The sequence below is a fragment of the Nothobranchius furzeri genome, chromosome 4 (assembly GCF_043380555.1).
Source record: "Nothobranchius furzeri strain GRZ-AD chromosome 4, NfurGRZ-RIMD1, whole genome shotgun sequence".
NCBI lineage: Eukaryota > Metazoa > Chordata > Actinopteri > Cyprinodontiformes > Nothobranchiidae > Nothobranchius > Nothobranchius furzeri.
Window position 1 is genome coordinate 51,905,217 of NC_091744.1, and position 16,138 is coordinate 51,921,354.

Consider the following 16,138-nt stretch of genomic DNA (forward strand, 5'->3'; position numbering starts at 1 on the left):
ATTTTTCTGCATTTCAAAGCTGCAAGAATTATCCCTAAAAAACCGGAGAGATCTGGTAGGCTGACATCAGAATTTTCTCACAATCACAAAATTGACTGAATGACTAGAGAAACAAAAACTCATAAACATCATTACTACGGAAACAAAATGCTTTTACCTGTGAATTCACGTTTTATTTGTTGATGATGATACATTTTTAGATGATCTGATCATTTAAGGCTGATATATTATTTATTTATGAATATGGTTTTACTTCTGCCTCTGTCAAGGGTGTGACCTAAGACTAACCCTGAGACTCTGTACACACATAGCTGGGTTTACCACAACACTAAGATATTTTTCAGTTTTTCAGATGCGATGACCACACATCACCACTATGGCCGCCAAATGTCCATTCTTATGCTTCACACAACTTGAACCCGACGGACCCAGCACCGGGTCCACGAGCACTTCACCAACAAAGTTGTTCCAAAAACATGCTAAATATTCAGCAATTAATGCAAACTTCACCTGTACCTAACAGGAAGAGGCTCATCTAAACAATAGAATCCACATTTTTAATCAACAACACCCAATGACAATAGCTGCTAAATGAAAAGCAAAACAAAGTTTATTTCATGAAAACAAAAGCACAAATGTAGTCTTACCTTTGCTGGTTTATGGTCATAGTAATCCATGTTATAGTAAATAATTAACATGGGGCCGTGGAATCCTTTGTCCCAACGTCACACTGTGCTGATTCCTGACTCTTTTGGGTTTTTTACCTTCTTTTTCCAGTTTTCCATAGTTCTCCATAATAAAACAACTCCATGAGGTGTACTCAGCTGCTCTGCAATGTACAAACAATGGTGCGCTACAAAAATAAACAAATACATGAATAAATAAATAAAGAGAACGGTGAACTGTGGACAGCTACCGGTTCTGGGTGAACGTCCTGATCTGAGACTCCAGTCTTCTGTGCCCAAAGGCTCTCCTATTCTTTGTATTGGAGAGGCATCCAGCTTTATGCACCAATAGCGTAGGGCGATGGGAAAGATTATGCGCCTGAAAGGGAACAGGAAGTACGTCACAAGACGATTTGGTTGCAGTAAAAGTGTGAGAGAACATTTTTAAACTACACTTAAATGCAGATTGTACACAGCACTTAAGTGGTTTGGTTTAATTTTCATGTTTATTTGATGTTTTGTGATTTCTTTCTTCTTCTTCCTCTTCTGGTGACTTGTGGGGCAGCGCCCTAGCACCCCCTGTGGACGAGCCGCCACTGTTTGAAAGAGAACCGGAGATTTCGCCCCCCGACTAAGCTCTTTTATGGGTCATGGCCAGACTATATAATCACATATAAACGTAGGAGAATATTTGGTTTTACAACACCTGGCCACATGTGTGCATGGTCTTAGTGATGGACCGGTTGCTGTAGATACTAGCATTTCACATTTTCTGTTGGTTTATTATTTTTTTTAAGTAAAAAATAGTCTAATTTATTATCTCCCTGTTTGTCTTTCCAACACATCCAGAATCAGCAAAAGTAGAGTTGAGTAATAACCAACAGATCTCATAGATGCCTAAAAGGGATTTGTTGACAATTAGGATACATTTCAATGTGTGCATGTTTAATGTTTTTATAGATTTTTTTTTAAATGCAGGTTGAAAAGTGTTAATAGTGATGGTTGTGTTGAGTTTTTGCTGTTTTTGATTTGATTCTGAGATTGTCCACCCTCACCGTGGTGACAGAAGTCACCAGAACAACAAAAGATTCAGTATGAAAGTTTGCAGCAAGTAATGAGCTATTTAATGGTTTAATGCTTTATTCAGTTTGTCAAATATTTCTCATTTTGATTTATTTCTCATTTAAAACAGGTCTGATTAAAGGCAGTCCTTCAGAGGCGGAGCCTAAAAGGAAATTGCTGCCTTTCATCATTTGAAACAAACCTTTTATCTTTTACTTTTTCCTTATTCCATTACCTACTGCAACATGTGTTTGTGACTCGTTCACTACAACTTAATGTTCTGCACGACCTGCTGTCAGGAAAACATTTGTTTTTCACCCATCGTCTCCAGGAGCTGAGATTAGACCGCACAGTGAAGAACGGGCCGGCCTCTCCTCTTATGCCCTTTTATTTTTTCTTCTTCTCTTTTCAAAACCATTTCCTCCTAGTAAATTGTTCTGTGTGTGCTTGCCTCTCTCTCCACACCAGCAAAACAACATCTTCCCTGGAGCTATAGGATCTCAATTGTTTCTCCCCTGATGTTGCACTCTCACAGCTTCACCGCAGCAGCTGTTTCACGGCTGCACCTCTGTGATCTCCCCCCTCCTCGAACAGTTTGCTGTTCGGGGAATCTTGTTCAGTGTTAGTCTGAGGTTCCTTGGCCAAAATTTGTTAACGCACCAATTTCATCATGCTCTCCAGAAGAACCCCAAACATCTTCGGCATTAGACTGCAGCTAATGAGCTGTGTTTAAATTTAGATGAGTTTTAATGATGCAACAGAGGAGTGGGTGTTTACATGACGGCATTCCTCCAGAGCTCACGCAGGAAGCGGCTGGTCATTAAGCATGCGGCGACAGCCCTGTTCCACCGCTCCAGTGGCCACCTGTTCCATGTTTTCCCTCTAGGTCTTGTTTAGTCGTACAGATCGAGACCTTTTGCAAATCGAATTTAGCTGCCAATTTTCCTCAGCAAATCCTCCACCGCCCCCACCCCCACTTGCTATCTCAAATGAAATTAGAGTACCCACCGCCTCCCAGCGAGGCCCATTGTTGTCCTCAGCTTTTCCCTCCGAATCCTGCTGTTCACTTAAAGGATTCTTTGACCTGCGTGGATCTGCTCCTCTCGGGGGGCTGTTCTTAGAATGGAAGAAGCCTAAATGGTGCAGCACAAGTGGCGTTATTCATGTCAGAGATGACGATTCTGTTACCATACATCTGAGCTGAAAACACATAATGACGCGGTGGGTCAGTGGGAAATGGAATGGATGGCTTTGTTATGCTTTATGTCAAAGAACAGCAGCTGTGATATTTCTGGAGGAAAACGTGCTTTCTGATCTTCATTTGAGATTTTAAAATGGCAGCTAAAGTAGCTGCACACTGCAGGTTCATGGAACGATTTACATCTTGGGGAAAACAGAAAAAAAATGCATAAATTCCTCAAGTGCATGTCAATAAACTGCTGTGCACAGCATTCCTTGCTCCTGGCAGCATGTTCAGAAAGTCTCTGGGAAAACATTGTGCACTGGATCAGTTCAACATCTCATGCAGTAACTAAAAATAGTCCTTTCCTTGTGTAATTGCCCAAAACGGAAGTGCACTAACAAACCTCTGAGCTAGGAGGACAGGAGTATGGTGAAGTCCAGCAGAGAAGGTCCAACACTCTGAAGCTCTGATGATAAGATAAATGGTTCCTTGGTTATCTGAGCTGTCTTCCGGGGGAGCATGTACAATGTGCATGAAGCTTTCAGTGGATAGAACAACTCTTTTTTTATCTATGATTTACCGTTGTGCTAATGGAAATTATTTATGCGTAGAAGCGGACCGAACCTGACACGGGCTTCGTGTGACATAGTTTTGTTCTAAGTGGAGCGAGTGTTTCTGTGTTTGACTCTTCATCTTTCCCACACTGGGACTGTATTGTACGATGACATATCTATATTTTTTTACTCGTATCATTTTGGATGTTGTATTGTACATAATGTAATTTAAATGAAATCCGATTAAACAAACGAATGCTGACTTTGTGGTGAATTGACTGCTGAGATTTAGATTCGGGGGCCCAGGGGAGCTCCGAGTACCGAGCGTGTGTCTGCAGTGTTGGGGCTTCGATGTCGGTTTGAGAGCTGCAGCAATGTTTACATGACCCTGATTTAGAGGTGTTCATCTGTCTGTAACCAAACGTGCTTTGTTTATGTGGATGGGAGTGGAACAAGAGGTGTTGATGTTCTTTCTGATTTAAAAGAGGTGAGAACAAAAGGATTATTGATATTTAGGTTCCTTTAGGTTCTTGAAGTTCCTTCAAACTTCTCGACTCAGATTTTATCGTAGCCAAAAGCAAAAGTCATTCATTATGTATTCCAATATTAAAATGCCTTCTGCTTTTTGAACTGCATGTTTAATGAAGGTGTGGAGATGATGCTCAGGGGGATGCTGTTTGCTTCCTACTCTTTGGGTTTTCATCTAAGAGGTTGTATCTTCTTAAAGACGACCGTCTGCGCTGTTTATAAGGTAGGTTACCCAGTTCTAAACAGGTGAGATGTTGTTAGTTATCATTCTTGCACAGAAACACACCTCAGAGGGGCCAAAATGCTCTTTTAAGAAAAAAAAAACGCAAACATTAAAGTACAAGAAGTTTGGAACTGAAAAAAAAATGTGTTTTCATCACTTTTTACTGCCAGTAGGTTTGTTTCATTTCTTTAGGAGGTTTTTTGGAAGTTTTATTTCCTAACTTAAAATTGTCAAAACAAGAAGTTTAAATGTTTAAACTTTCCTACAGTCATTAGCCTTGTTCGTATTTTGTATATTTATATATTTTCTCAACTGAGCTACAGCAGCAACAACAAAGAGTTTAAACAGAATGCATTATTAAAAGTGTTTTTAAGACTAATACATCCCCTGATTGGTTAATGAGCTTTCTGACCTTGTGATTTTTAAGCATACCTTTCATCCAGCCTATGTCTACCTGTGGCTTTGATACATTCCTGTTTATATAAGTTTTATGTAATTAGAGTTTCATATAATGTAATGTAGGCAAGACGATGCCTGCGCTGCCCCACTAACCACAGAATGCATTCTAACAACATGCAACAACACCGCACTGGAGCAGGAAGAGGGAGAGTAGGGATCTTCTCCCACCTCTGTTCTCAGTTTGCTGCCTGGGGCTGGAGGCTCAGGGTGGGAGCTGGTCATCTGGTTGGGGTCTGGGGTGGTGGGTCCCTTTGTTCTGTGTTGGGTGGGAATGCCTCCTAGCCCTTTTCAGATAGACCTTCTGGAACATTTGTGGACAATTCAATCCGTTTTTTAACCAGAACTGTGTTTTCAGACACACCACTTTTATACCGGAACTTGTCCTTTCGGCTGCGTTCATACAGCAGGGAAAAGTTCCAGATGTCTGGGGGGGGGGATCAGAACCATGTTAAGCATAATTCTGCGCACACGAAGACGCATAAGAGACCTGGATGATGAAGCTCAATGGTTAAAGGAATCACTGAAGCAGTGTGAAGCGCTCCGTCGCGCGTCTAGACGGTACCGTAGGAGGCGAGCTGCCGTGGTTCGCCGCATGCTACAACAGCGGGCTATCTAGGTGCGCACAGCGTCCCCCGGTCCCCTCCTCCTCCCCCTCCTCCCTGTCCGGAACTCTACCTCACCAGTCTGAAGCAGCCACCCTGTCCGTAACAAGTCCGGACCTGTTACTAGGGGCTTCGTCCGGTTTAATTACGGAAAACACTATCCGGATGTTTGTATTCAGACACAAAGGTCTTACGGACAGAGTCCGGAACATTTCTGTTGTTCATGGCCTGTCTGAAGGGGACCAGTGTCTAGGAATGGTTGTGCCCTCTGTGCAGCAGTACCGGGACCAGTGTGAGTAGGATGTGTATGGGGAGCGTGAGTGGTTGTATGACGTACATTCTTGTTTGTCTTTAGGATGTATGTGTGAGCATGAGGGTGGGAGTGTGTGACTGTATCTGTCAGGTGGGGTCTTGGACTCCTCCCCTCTCCTGGGATATATTGTGGTGCTACAACCATGGACATAGATAGACCCCGCATGGCCACTACTGCCTATGGGCGCTGACAAGCGGTGGTGCCGCCATCTTGGATCGGTCGAGACCCCCTCTTTGACAGGGACAGCATGTTAAATCAACCATAACTCGTTGAATTCTCAACCAATTTTGATGTGGTTTTTTTCCCTGCAAACATCACACAAACAGATCATATGCTTTAGCGTTTTTAACAACAGTGGGTTTGCTGTGGGCACATATGTGACTCTTGTCCAGAGCAGAGTCAAAACTTAAAGAAAAAGAGGATCAATCACTAAAAATCAAACAGTGAGAATCAAAATAATCAAAATAAAAATGAAATATCTCTTCAGCTCTTCTGGAGTTGTGCACTTATCTGGTTAAAACAAACAAACATATTATGTTTATTATATATTGGTGTTTATAGTACACACCTGTTGTTCTCAGCTGACATCAGTGGCTCCCTGATGCTGTGAAAACTCGGGGACACCCAGATATGATCCTTTCTATGTTGATTAAAATAAATGAATTTGTGAGAAATGACATCAAGATGGGAAAATTGCACTCTGCCTTGTGACTTGATAAAAGGATATGTACAGGTATGGATGCTGATGGTTTTATGATACACTTACTCTCTGAAGGAGAACCAGGAAGCTGAAGAATAAACTCCATCTCTGAGTCTCCCAGTCTGGCACAGCCCAGATCTGATCATAATAAATCAGCTGCAGGAAGCCTCACACTTCTTCCTCACATCTTTTGTTGGAAAGCTACAAAACAAAACATGAGATTTGCAGATTAGTGTCTACACAACACTGTAGAAGAAGAAGAAGAAGAAGAAGAAGAAGAAGAAAGTGTCATTTCTATAGCGCCTCTCAAGATAAAAATCACAAGGCGCTTCACAAAAACAAAAAATGTAAAAATATAAAAAAGAATTTAGAAAATGGTTAAAAGCCAGTGAAGCTGGAGGAGAAGCGGGGTGATGTGGGTGTGTTTGGAGGACTTGGTCAGAAGCCGAGCACAGGCATTCTGAACCACCTGTAGACGGTTCAGGGAGGTTCTGCTCCCCCCACCCCCGCCGCCGTCAGACATCCGGAACTTTTCCCTGCTGTGTGAAGGCAGCCGAAAGGACAAGTTCCGGTACAAAAGTGGTGTGTCTGAAAACACAGTTCTGGTTAAAAACCAGATTGAATTGTCCACAAATGTTCCAGAATGTCTGTCTGAAAAGGGCTTCTGTTGCATCATCCCACCCACCAGGCATATAGAGTGCCCTGATTGGCCCACAAAGCGGATAAAGCTCTGTGATTTGTTCACTCGGCAGATAGAGCACTTTGATTGGCCCACCATTTTGGACCAATCACAGCTCTTTATGTGTTTGAAACCCCTCTAGAGAGCTGTGATTGGCCAGCCAGAGTCCTGGTAGGAGCTGCAGAGGTTCCAATGGAGCGTGCCTAGACCAAACTTTGTAAAGCAAAAATTTGGTCTAGTTCACTAGGCTAGGAGCCCCCTGCTCCGTTCTCATTGTTGAAAAAATCCTACCGATTGCATTGAATGACCAGTTTATCAAATCTATGGTTAGTAAAAAATAGATTTTCAGAAGAAATGCAGAGAAGCGCTCTGTGGGCAGACAGGACAAAGAGCCTTGGGAAAAAAAGATAAGGGAGCGAAAGAGGGAAGCGTCTGTACTCCTCGAGTGCCAGAAGAAGAAGTGACAGCAATAATTAAGATGGGATATTGGCCTCAGCCTAAAATTACACATGGTGCATTCATCGCCAGTAATCGTGCAGCAATGTGCATACGCATTTAAACACAACAAATTCAAAACCCCCTACTGAAACCCACAAGCATTTTGGGAAAGTTTACAAATTTATCTGCAATAAAAGTTGATGTGATATTACCTGGAAGCTAATTTTCTCATAAAAAATCTCAACATTTACATCCGTTCAACAGGATCATAGGAATTGTAGTGACATTTATGTTGTTCAGTAGCTCACCCAGATGACAGCTATGAGGTTGTCACAAGTTGAGAAATGGTCGCTCCTCAAATAAGTTAACACTCCTTTTGAATCGTTGTCTAGGGCCATAAAGGAACCACAGGGAAAACAAATCTATATCACGTCTGCATACAGCTGTGTGAACCACAGAGGAGATGCCCTGTTGGTTTGCTTGAGGCTAGCTTAAGAAAAAGCAGAAGAACAGCCTGTCAGTCATTCAGAGAGTGGACTTCTAGACTGGCAATGGTCTGACATTACTGGCAGTGTTGCCGATTGATCCTGGCCAGCTTATTCAGGTGTGACTGCCTGGTCATCACAAACTCTGAACCTGCCTTCTCTACCAGTAAAACAGATCTTAAAAGCTTTGGAGAATGACAGGTGATTGACAGAGAAGGATGAAGCTGGTGAATGTAAAGCAAGTATCAATCAGTCTTGGTTATAAAAGGTTAACTCCTCTTAGGTAAAAGTTTGGAAAGTTAGCTTAAGGAATACAGAATAACTGCCGTGCCAGCTAAAAAAAAAGGTGGAGAGAATCACTGCTGCATGGAGAGAGAGAGAGAGAGAGAGAGAGAGAGAGAGAGAGAGAGAGAGAGAGAGAGAGAGAGAGAGAGAGAATGTAGTTGTCATTCCATGCAAGGCCTGGGTGTCTTAGAAACTCTGAAGTATTTCAGCATCCCGATGCACTTCAAACCCAATGACACTCTCAGACAAAACTCACTCACTCTGAGGAGAAAATACCCAAAGAGGAGCAGAGCATGGTTGTGTGTGCAGCTCATTGCAGAACTTACCTGCTGCTCTGCAAATCCACGGCTCAAAGCTGAAGAACAGTTGTTTTGACAGACCGGGCTTTCGTAGTGCCACGCTTCATGTAAAATGCTATTTTTACTCCAAGCAAAGATATAAAACACACATTCAGCAGAGGAATAGACTGAACGGGTATCATCACATGGTAAATTAAGGCTACGTTTGATAACAGAGTTGAGCTTTCACACTGTGAAACTGTTCAGGAACCTTGATGGTTTCGTTATAGTCTTGCTCGCCTCTCGTCGTCTTCTGTCCTTCAAAGTCATCCAGAACCAAATGTAAAAGTGAGCCTACATGAAAATCTAACACCTGCAAAAGCTCGACTAATGCACACCGTAACAAGAGAGGAAAGCGGCAGATAGAGAAGAAAAAAGGCTGTTCTGCTCACTCGGCAAGACAGTGGTCAATCAATCCCAACAGAGGCCTTGGTGCTGGAAGCAAGTACAAGAGGGAAACCCCCATGATGCCTCTCTGATGTGAGGATTTCCTCATTTACCTTCTGATCTGTCCTACTCACGCGTCTTTGGGGTTTGGTCTCTGTTGGGGCATTTTAATTCTCACACATTTACTCTCAGTCTGCTGTGAAGCTGCAGCAGTTCATGCATCAAATCAAATGAACCATGAACACTGCTGGCTTGATTTCTTTTGAGAAGGGGCGGCACATGCCCAGCATGCCATCTGACTCTCACCAGCACCATATCAGAGCTCGTCAAGGCCTTTGAGTCTATTTTGGTCTGTGTGTTTCACGGAGCGTCTGCATCCCAGACCCGCATGAGTAAGGTCCACGGGGCGAGACCGGGCAAAGCTCTGGTGAAAATGAGAGTTGGAAAATTTAATAGTATTCCAAAGAAGCTGGAGACAAGTGGTATGGGCAGACAAATGTCTCAGCACAAAGAATTAAAATGAGAGAAGTTGAAGGAAAGCTGAAGGCTACATGAAACAGGCACGGAAGATAAATGACTCGTAATAACCTGGCCAGCAACCTGTGATTGTGTGTCTGCCTATGATGGAGGGGCCCCTCGGTGTTCAGCGGCTCTCAGCTTGATGAGAAGCCAGTCAGAATGGGTACAAGATGCCTGAGCCAGCCTGCGCAATTGGGTATTGAACCAGTTCTCTGATGAGAAATGAAAGGGATGTATTCTTAACTGCCAACGCTGGGATGAAAATGGCTGAGGGTGAGGATGCAAGCGCATCAGGCATTCAATCATCATTTGTTTCCAGATGGGGCAAAGCAAAGCAGTGTATGGTTGGATTTGCACATGTTCAGAGTGGAAGCTGGAGCTGTTACACGTGGTGAAAAAGGGATGACATATAACTGTGCGGCTCATGAGATTAATTACACGGTTTAAGCCACACTTTTATTGCACTGATGAGCCGCTGCAGTGGGGCAGACAGCCTAAGAAGTTCCTTTCATTTTCTGGCATGATGTTGGATATTATCCACACACCAGCCCAGCAGAACACTGCGTCCTTCTCTTTAACATATCCCTGTGGCATTTAAAGGATCTTTCCAAGGAAAGAGGATGAAAGGAATGGTGCTGCAAGCAAAGTTGGAGCAGACTCCCGTCTCAAAGTGGCTAGCCCCTACAGCGAACGAGTTTAATCGCTCCCAATTGCTTTCCTTCACAAAGGTGTGACCCCTTCCTTTTCCTCCCCTGCTTCCCCCAACACCCTCCCATCTGTCTCTCATTGTTGCCAGAGAACAAATCTCGCCGCAGGGACATGCGTCGCTACCTTTTCCTCCATCTTCCCTTCCCCTGAAGCCCTCACTTTTAGATTTGTAAAGCTTTCATCCAACTGGGAGCAGCGAAAGGAGTAATCAAAACAATTACCTGACTCTCATTTTGTTTCATCAGAGACTTGTGGTTTTTTTCTTCATGTGATTCTTCCACTAGGAAGAAACAGGTTGTGTCTCGGGGACTTTCTGTGAAACTCCACGTGCAGCAGCTGTCTCAACACACGGAGAAGCTTGAGCAGCAGGTTCATCACAATTACCAACATTACAAAAACTCTTTTTGCCGCATGATTTTTGATTTTCACACTTCAGGAAATCTAGCCTCTAAACCTCAGGAAAAAAGGCTTCATTTCAACTGAACATTGACTTCTTCATTAAGCTGCATACAACTCTGCCTGCCAGTCAAATCAAAACCATTCCAGTCTTTTTTTATAATGAGTGGATGATTTATATAAGCATGAGGATGGAGTTCACCAGTTTGAGTTGAGTAGAGTGATCCTTTCTCAGCTTTTGTTCCACACATGTGGTCATTGACAGGACTTTACTTGGGGGACCCAAGAAAACCCAAGGTTCAGAATTGAGGATGGGATTCAAAATTTTAACAAGAAACCTAACAATGCCTTGATTTTTACCTGATTTTTACAGTTTTTTGCAATCTTTACATTTAAACTACTGGGCCAAACAAAGAAGATGGGATCTTGATTGGCAGGCACCAGCCTGTAGAGTCATCTTAACTCCTACTCTGAACAGAGAGGCAGCTATGGAGACATGAGACCCTGTCCTTATCCTGGATGACTTTTGTAGTTTGATAGGAACTCTTTCCCGTGTAATGGTAATGAGTGTCCGTCTTCTGAAATCTGTGGTCCACACTTTTATCACTTCAAGGCTGGATTACTCTAACTCCTGCTTATACGGCATCAGTAAAGCAGCTCTTTCTAGACTTCAGCTGGTCCAGAATTCAGCAGCTAGGTTGCTGACTGGAGCTGAGAGAAGACAACACATTTCTCCAATTCTGAAATCTCTCCACTGGTTGCCCGTGCAGTTCAGGATAAACTTCAAAATTATGCTTCTGACTTACAAATCCTTGAACCATCAAGCTCCTCCATATCTGTGTGAACTTGTCCATTACTACAACCCGCCGCGTGCTCTCAGGTCTGAAGATAAGCTCCTCCTAGCTGTTCCCAATGCACGTTTAAAAAGCCGTGGAGAAAGGGCTTTCTCTGTCTGTGCACCCAAGCTGTGGAACACATTACCACTGCTAGTGAGGCAAGCACCAACAGCTAGCATTTTTAAATCACGCTTGAAAACTCACTACTTCAACCTAGCTTATACCACATAATTATGAACCTCACTTACATCTGCACTGTTTAAAAATGGACTTTACAATATCAACTTCCGTACTATTGAGGTTCTTTTTGAAAATGTTTTTCTAATTTTTATTCTCGCTGTGTCTTATTGATTTTTAGCTGTTAGTTTTTGGGAATTTTGTTGTAATTCCTTTTTATCTTTTATCTGTGTTCGACATGTTTGTATACCGCCTGTTTAATTAACTAACATTTTTAGTGTACAGCGCCTTGTTTGGTTGTAATGCCTTGTGAATGCGCTTTATAAATAAAATTGGATTGGATTGGATTGGTATGAAATGACTGTTTTCCACCAAAAGTAATTTCCTCCTCTCCTCAGCAAGAATTAGTCTGCATGCGATATTGCCTCAAGGTCTCATGCATTTGCTCTAAACTGCTTTCTTTCCAGCTCAAGAGAAGAATGAAGAAAAGGACTCTCTCCTTTAATAAGTCAAAGAACTCTATTTTTAATAAAGCTAATCAAACAAAGTGTTAGTCAACAATAAAAATGTGAACCAATCCGTGAAATGAAAATATTAATTACTTTATTATAATCCTATAGAACATAATAAGTAATATGACTTTAAATGTTTCCACTAGGACTGATCACATGTAGCGTTAAGACATGACACATTGCTTTTACTGATCCAATCAGAATCTGCCAGATCTGACGGAGGCGTGGTTTTGGTGGTGCTTGGTAAATCTGTCATCTTTTCATTCGACCATAAACCAAAACATCTGAAGTATAAAACTATGCCGGCGTCATCTCTAACGCCAGTTTGAAGCGTTCTAGAGAAGTTGTCGGAGTGGCCAATCCGTAACTTTCCTCTTTAACCAAAAGAACAAAGCGACAAGCTGGACAAAATCTGTTGCTGTTCCTTCTGCTGCAATGGTTCCTTTCAGAATAAAAGCTGAACCATCACGACCCTGTTTTGGGTCTCGCTAGATGCCAATAAAACTGTCATGACCCGGAAGTATCTCAAGACTGGTCTGGTCGGCAACTGCTGCTTTTCCTACCGGCTTCGGTTCCAGAAAGGTCCAAGCTGGACCTCGACATTCCTGACCTAACGGGGACTTCCAAAAGGGTATGTAGGCCGACAGAATGGCTTCGAATGTGTTTATGAATCTCCGAATCAAAGCTTAGCGCGGAGACATCATCTTCACTTCCATCAGAACTAATCATTTCTTCAGATTTGCTGGTTCTGAACAACATTCCACGCTACACCATTCTCTGTCTCATTCACCTTAGTTACACCATACATTTAGTGTTAAAGATAGTCTAGTTTTAATATGTTTAGTAATAAATCTTTAAACTTTTAAAACTTGACTCTCTCTTCTGTTGTCTCTGAGTTAATACGAGGTTGTTACATAATCCCTGCAATAAAAAGTTCCAATCTTCTGGTTAAACAGTACCCACAGATCCATAAGGTTGATTCCATATTTCCTATGGAATCTCATGCCTCATGGTTCAATAAATAACATGTAAATTAAACCATTACACCTGAGAGTATCAGCACCCACAATATGGTCCTTGATTCGTTCTCTGTCCCACATAATAAAGTCACTTGATTCAGATTAACTCGCAGTTTAGCTGCTTGTAAGCAGGTCCTTCAAAGACGATAGCCACAAACAAAACATTGATTGGTAACTACAGTTTCTGAGGAAGTTCTCAAAATGTTTCTCATTACAGTTTTATTACCTTAATCTGCTGTTTGGAGCCAAAACAATGAAAAAGTGTCAAACAATCGTCATTTTAGTTATTTCTGCTTGTTAGTTTTATATCACAATTAAATTTTGTGAAGATTTAAAAAGAAAAGGTACGATGCTTCTGTTCTGAGATGCAGAAGTTTGTTGGTACAGAGGAGGGCTGAAAACAGCAGAGTTTATCCTGCATCCTGTATTTGTCCTAGCATTTCACCATCTATTTTCCACCAGAACATAATGCAGGAGACTGTTTTCATGTTCAGCCTGCATGAAAACTCTGATTATAATTAGGAATAATAATAAAAATGGTTTGTCAGCCAGCCACACCTCTAAAAGTGTGACGATCTAAACCAGCATTTCTTCTGCGTACCAAGTAAATAAATGACCTACAGAAACTCATGCCTAGTGATTTCAATTATATTAGTGTACTCATCTTATTTAGTTTGCCATCTGTGATGGTGGAAACATTACAAAGCAAAATAACTCAATCTCACATGACTCGGATCAGCGTCATGGTTAAAAAGTCTCAACTGGAACATCTCTAATATTTATCATAACTATCATACTCAACTTTAGTTTTAATTCACCAAGAATTCAGCTTTATTTTTATTCAAGTGCTATGTTCAGCCAAACTCCTGACAAAACGAAACAAAAACAGCAAACCTCGGTGATGATGTCTTGGCAGATCAACGAAGGTTTGACTTGGATGAGACAAAACAAGCTCGCCAAAAGATAGCACACATCGCGTGGCCGTCAGCTCTGCAAACTGTGTATCTGTCCCCTGCAGTGGCTCTCATTCTCTCGAGCATGTTGTCCAAAATCATAAAGGCTCTAATTAAAGATGGATGCCTGGGTTTCTCACACACACCGTGCTCAGATAACTCATCTCCCATGCGTGCAGCTAAAAACACCACCCAGACTGGATTCTTTGGTTTGTTTTCCGGCTTTTAGAACAAAACCCCTCAGCTCTCTGACAAACATGATATGTTAATCTGAAGGACAAGCAGGAACATGGATGTAAGTGTGTGTATGCATACACAACACCACCAGTGTGTGTGACGAGAATAGTGGGGGAGATGAATCGTAATTACATTCAGGACACAATAAGTAGTGGAAGGTCCTCTGCTGGTCTCATCGCCCCTTACAACATCATAGATGCCTGTCCCACTCGTACAGCCTGTGTTGTTGTCACATGCCACACAGTGGAGTCATCTGCAGGAATCAGCCTGTTATTGTGGGCCTCCCAACACAGCAGAGACTTAGATGAATGGCACACACACACAGCCAAGCAATCACGTGTGTGTGTGTGTGTGTGTGTGTGTGTGTGTGTGTGTGTGTGTGTGTGTGTGTGTGTGTGTGTGTGAGTGTGTGAGTGTGTGTGTGTGTGTGTGTGTGTGTGTGTGTGTGTGTGTGTGTGTGTGTGTGTGTGTGTGTGTGTAGATGCATGTCGCAGCTATTTCCTGCAGATGTAGATGAGATCTGACTGGATCCTGTGGACTGCCACTGAGCTGCTGTAATGGGACTTGTTTTCCTACCATCACCTAATAACAGATCCTTCTTTCATCATCTCAAGGTTGTTCCTCCCATGAAATACATTAACAGAGAGTGACGTGCGACTCCTATACAATCTTGTGTGAAGTGTGAGGCGGGACTTTTTGGCAGTCTGAAAGCCCCGTAACGCTCCTCTGTCTGCAGCCCATCCGTGGCATTTTCCAAATAACAGCTCTGTCATGAGCCGGGGTGAGTGCTCTCCTCACAGTTCACCATCTCTGAGTGTTTGGTTGCAGGAGAGGGAGCGGCAGCTGCACCTCGTCAGCTAATCAGCAGGTCTACTTCATAAAGAGGATGGCGAACACTACTCGACGCCGGATGATCACTACTGACTTGCCCTCAAAACTCGTCTCTAGTTTTTGTGCTCTCTTGTGTGTTTTTGACCTCGACTAACCGCTGGGTGTTTATTTTGGATCGCTCACCTCAGGTTTCGCTTCACCTCTGGATTTCCATCAAACTCCATAGGACCTCACGCCGGCTCTGCTTCCTGGTTCACCATCCACCCGTGCGGACCGACCCGCTCTCCACCGTACCCCGCTCCCTCTCCAACCCCCACACCGTCCTCTCGGAAACATCCCATCACACCTTCTTGGATTGCTCGCTATTCATCTCCTGGACTATTACCCCGGCTCATCCCCTCCCCAGCTCTTCAGGTCTCCTCAACCCCACAAGTCCCTCCTGCAGTTTCCCTCATTGGACTACAACTCCCAGTACTCACCTCTGTTTGCTCTCCCCTCTAGACGCAGCTTCCCATTTTCCTCACCTGCTGGACTTCCAGTGCACCCTTAGTTCTTCGTTAAATATTTATTTTTTTCCTTCAAATTGGTGTCCGTCTCCTGATTCTGCGTGTCTTGGGTTAGAGATTTGCCCCAGAACATGACAAGCTCTTCGTATGGCAAACTGGAAAGGTCCTCGTAGGGATAAAAAACAAGAAAGAGCCTCAACATTTAGCAGGCCGGTGGATAAAACATTCAAGGATTCTTCACCAGACGATTTGAGCTGAGGGGATTGTATCTGATTTCTTTATTCACTGAAGTCTAAGTAAATGCACCAATAGGTGCTTCAGTGAAAAGCATTCTGTGGCCTGAGTTTCAGACTGAACTCCATCATCAGTCGTTAAATGCAAGCGGAGAAATGTGTTTGACCTGCATAGTCGTGACTTGGATTTTTTTCAGATTGTAAAATAACAAGTCAGTTAAAAGCACATCAGCCTTTTGAAGGGTTGCATTGTTTAGTGCAGAGAATGTATGTGAAAGTACAAAGAACAGTTTGGTGTCTGTTGGAGTGC

The 16,138-nt window shown here is 42.8% G+C and overlaps 1 protein-coding gene across 5 annotated transcripts in view; it reads left to right on the forward strand.

Moving 5' to 3' along the window:
- LOC107388342 (mgat4 family member C) overlaps positions 1-3,726 on the forward strand; it is a 281,748-nt gene extending 278,022 nt beyond the window's left edge. For all 5 annotated transcript variants that reach the window (XM_054732737.2, XM_015963812.3, XM_015963814.3 and 2 more), the window contains one exon: positions 1-3,726. This exon is cut by the window's left edge and continues 1,930 nt beyond it. The gene's annotated coding sequence lies outside the window, so the exon portion shown is untranslated.
- Positions 3,727-16,138: the final 12,412 nt, after the last annotated feature.